The sequence below is a fragment of the Schistocerca nitens genome, chromosome 1, assembly GCF_023898315.1.
Source record: "Schistocerca nitens isolate TAMUIC-IGC-003100 chromosome 1, iqSchNite1.1, whole genome shotgun sequence".
Lineage (NCBI taxonomy): Eukaryota > Metazoa > Arthropoda > Insecta > Orthoptera > Acrididae > Schistocerca > Schistocerca nitens.
This window is the reverse complement of record NC_064614.1, coordinates 255,764,662-255,769,460: the sequence shown is the minus strand read 5'-3', so window position 1 is coordinate 255,769,460 and position 4,799 is coordinate 255,764,662. Positions and strand designations below refer to the sequence as shown.

Sequence of the window (4,799 nt, the reverse complement as noted above, 5' to 3'; positions counted from 1 at the left end):
CATGCCCCCACTACACCTTTGGGTTACAATGGAGGTAGCTGCAGGGGCATACAGGCTAAAAACTTGAAATAACTGGATACCTTTGGGATCCAGAATGAGATTTTCACTCTGCAGCGGAGTGTGCGCTGATATGAAACTTCCTGGCAGATTAAAACTGTGTGTCCGACCGAGACTCGAACTCGGGACCTTTGCCTTTCGCGGGCAAGCGCTCTACCATCTGAGCTACCGAAGCACGACTCACGCCCGGTCCTCACAGCTTTACTTCTGCCAGTATCTCGTCTCCTACCTTCCAAACTTTACAGACGCTCTCCTGCGAACCTTGCAGAACTAGCACTCCTGAAAGAAAGGATATTGCGGAGACATGGCTTAGCCACAGCCTGGGGGATGTCTCCGCAATATCCTTTCTTTCAGGAGTGCTAGTTCTGCAAGGTTCGCAAGAGAGCTTCTGTAAAGTTTGGAAGGTAGGAGACGAGATACTGGCAGAAGTAAAGCTGTGAGGACCGGGCGTGAGTCGTGCTTCGGTAGCTCAGATGGTAGAGCACTTGCCCGCGAAAGGCAAACGTCCCGAGTTCAAGTCTCGGTCGGGCACACAGTTTTAACCTTTGGGATATTCGCAGTTCCATGCCAATATAGAGAATGTGCTAGGTATAGGTATGGCCGGGCAAACGCGACTGACAATACAATAGCTTCCAGCTGTCAATAAACCTTTCAATCTATTATAACAATTGGAAGGAGGAATCACGACGCAGCACAGATTACTGACAGGTCGAGGACAGTCGAAGACACTGGGATTGTGCGGTGGCGCGTTTCTTTCCGTCCCTTTACGACGAACCTGCACCTACCTGTGAACATTGTCTCAGCAGATCATCAGTAGGAAAGCCGAGTGAAACCTACTGTACTTCGACGTGAACAAGGCTGCAATTAAAGTCACTAATCTACGTTTCTGAAGAAACACGAAATGAAAGGTTGGAAATTTTGTCCTCAATTAATATATTCTGAAACTTGGGTGAACAAGTATCACTGCCACGCCCGTGCTAGCCTTAACACAGTCACTCATAATCCCTTTCACTCACGTTAGCAAGTTTATAGCTACATAATTGCTACAAAAATACTGATTGTTTTTGATTGAGAATGCTCGCCAAATATTAAGTCTGTCGGTGCCAAATGCAGTCACAGTTTTTAATCACCGACCTGCTCAATATGCCACGCACAATATATGTCTTTTCTCGTCACAAAATTCACTAAAAAATTCCGAAATTTCTACACACACATCGGAATAATTATGCCGTCACTTTCCAACACTTTCGATGTATGAAACACTGCTAGATCCGGCAACTTATCATTTTCTCATCGAAACTACTACTGCACACGTCCGATCTCTTTCATGGCTAGGCTTCGACCCTTCTCTAGAAAATCCTCCGTCTTCTCTACCAGCAGAGACAGGCGAGCGAAGAATATTGCTTTACCATTGGTCAATTTACTCAAAAGACAATAGAAAAACATCACTTTCCCGCGTCAGTCCGCGCTTTTCATCAATAATCAATGGCAAAATAGTAAACGTAACGACTGCACTTTCTACCGACGTAATTATCTAACACGCTGAAGTTTTGTTTATGCATAAAGTTATTTACTATTGTTATTTATACCTGAATTAACTTTTCCTTTACCATAAACTTACTTTACAAATCTATTCTAAAAAAATCCCCTTTGTCCATATCCATACTTCTTCGAAATGGCCGGCCGCGGTGGTCTAGCGGTTCTAGGCGCTCAGTCAGGAACCGCGCGACTGCTACGGTTGCAGGTTCGAATCCTGCCTCGGGCGTGGATGTGTGTGACGTCCTTAGGTTAGGTAGGTTTAAGTAGTTCTAAGTTCTAGGGGACTTATGACCACAGATGTTGAGTCCCATAGTGCTCAGAGCCATTTTCTTCGAAGTGTTCCCACTAGTGGTGGGCAGGAAATCGCGTATCTGTTAGAAATCACAGTGACTGAGAAGTCACAGATATCACAGTAGCAACTTTACAGAATCTAACTGCGATTTCAGTCACAGTTAGCAGTCGCAAGTAGTATTTCACATTCAAAGACGTGAGCCATCTATTGGTCGAATTTAGCACTGCTTTCTGCGATTTCAGTGACAAGTCGCAACTAAGAGTCGCAAGTAGCAACTAAAAAGCGCGGTTAACAGTGGCATCTGTTGGCCGAAGTTCGTACTACGTCCATCTCTGCTGTACGCTATGGAGTCTAACTGCGATTTCCGTGATAAGTCGCAACTAAGGGTCGCAAGTAGCAACTAAAAAGCGCGGCTAACAGTGGCATCTGTTGGCCAAAGTTCGTACTACGTCCATCTCTGCGGTGCGCTATGGAGTCTAACTGCGATTTTCGTGACAAGTCGCAACTAAGAGTCGCAAGTAGCAACTAGAAAGCGCGGTTTACAGTGCCATCTGTGGGTCAAAGTTCGTACTACGCCCATCTCTGCGGTACGCTATGGAGTCTAACTGCGATTTCCGTGACAAGTCGCAACTAAGAGTCGCAAGTAGCAACTAAAAAGCGCAGTTAGCACTGCCATCTGTTGAGCAAAGTTCATACTACGCTATTCGCTACCGAGTGAAACTGCGATTTCTGTGACAAATCGCAACTAAGAGTCGCAAGTAGCAGCTAAAAAGCGCAGTTAACATACTTTTCCTAGTGTCATCTGTTGACCGACGTACGTACTTCGTTATGAGAGCCTTGTGCCTCACGAGATCGATGTGCTGTGTGTGCATATGAAGGGCTTATTTCAATAGTGGTACAAGTCCATTTTTGTTAATTTTGAGATATAGAGTCGTAAAGTTAAATGAGAGCTGAAAAATCTGCAGTTGAGATACTAGAAATATTCAAGCATATGGCTTCTTGCTAGAGATGAACCTTTATTTATGTTTGTTTGGATCACTAATTTGAGAAGCATTATAGACAGAAAAGTGTAGGTAATGGACTTGTACCACTATTGAAATAAGCCCTTCATATTATATGACGACATGCACATTCAGCATCGGTTATGGTTGGTCAAATACTGCTGTGACTCTGATTGTATTATATTAATAAGAAGCAACACTGCCTTTTTCTCCTGAAAATATCAAGTAACATAACAAATGTGTTTGATTCTGCTTCCAATATGACAGTTTTGGTTAATACTCCACATGCCTACATGACTTTGCAATGTTAACACAGCAGAACTCAGACACCTGTATAAGTGTAGAGAAATGAAAACAGTCATATGAATGCCTCACTTTTGTTCCGACACACTTCAAGAGTCGGGAGAAAAGTTTTACACCTGGTGTTCTACATGGCAACCTCACACACAAGAACTTTTTGCCGACACTACTACCACCTACATAAGTAAGCTTTTCCTGTGTCACTTTCAAGTAATGCACTTAAGCTATTCCTGATTTAACTGGAAGATCTGTACTTCCCACTTTCATATCAACAGCCTCAAAATGCTTATTGTAGACTTCGGGATATGTTACAGGTCAGTGTCACACCAAGATTGTGGAGAAAAGGGGGGGGGGGGGGGGCGGCACGTCGGTATCCAACAAGTGTTTACCAATAAATAAGTGGCGGAAAATTAGGACGGCTTAACATGTGGAAAATGAGATTTTTATTATTCACTCAATGTATTTAACATTTATTATTCCTTTAAAATCGCACAACTTCAATAAAACACTTTAATCAGTCACACACTTATTTCATAATTATTTCACTTTTAAACTGCAAATCCTCTAAGAGCTGTCTTGAATCTTCATGAGTCTCTCTCAACAGCCTTGATGTGGATAGATATGTACAGCAACCAGTAATCAGTCAGAACTGCGTCTGCAAAAACACAAGGATTATTAAACAATTTTGCTGTCACTAATTACTAGCAATATAATTGACAGAGTAGATTGCTAATATTTGCTATATCACATTTGCTAAGATTTGCTATATCACATTCGCAAGAACGATCTCACTGAAGTAATTAAGTCCATCAAAACGCTTAGAAACTAACCTCTCGTCTGACGAAAACGGTCTAAAGACTGGCAATTTCTTCAGATCTGTTGACAATGATATTTTGAATTATCACTTTACTGAGTGACTGAAATGTAGTTCAGGTACCTATGAACATAACAATATGTTAGAATTCATTTTCTAAACACGAACTATTACGGTACTGTGCGGCTACTTACATATTAATTACACTATTAATATTTTCACAGTTGTTTCTTTAATACAAAATTAAAGCCAACGGAAGAATAAACGTAAAACATACTTACCAATGACAGGTTTGTTGAGATGCAATTTTCTGTGTGGACAGATGTAACTTTTTCATACGGTGGTACGTCGCAGAAATCGCAGGAGTCACAGAAATCGCAGAAGTAGCAGAAGTCACAGAAATCGCAGAAGTAGCAGAAATCGCAGAAGTCGCAGAAGTAGCAGAAGTCGCAGAAATCGCGGAAGTAGCAGAAATAGCAGTGGCGGAGGGATACGCGACTTAGGTTCCTTAACTGCGACTCTTAACTGCGACAAATCACAGTTAAGAATAACAGATACTGAAAAGTAGCATTCACAGAAATCACTGATATCGGAAAATCGCAGTTTAGCCCATCACTAGTTCCCACACTAAATCCTACTACACAACTCGTTAAACAATTATCTTCATATTAACCTTAAACCACACTCACGCATCATTCATACTGCTAAAATACATTTATAACATTTTACATACACAAAAAGACATAATAACACTTTATGAAAAACATTCTATTACTTTAGCGCACTTTAGTGGGCA

General features: G+C 41.7%; 1 long non-coding RNA gene across 1 annotated transcript; it reads right to left on the bottom strand.

Moving 5' to 3' along the window:
* Positions 1–3,792: 3,792 nt before the first annotated feature.
* LOC126235302 (uncharacterized) lies at positions 3,793–4,393 on the bottom strand. The gene is made up of 3 exons (XR_007544791.1): positions 4,285–4,393; positions 4,020–4,126; positions 3,793–3,844 (listed from the first exon to the last, which is right to left on the bottom strand). It is a non-coding gene; the product is annotated as an uncharacterized LOC126235302 (long non-coding RNA).
* Positions 4,394–4,799: the final 406 nt, after the last annotated feature.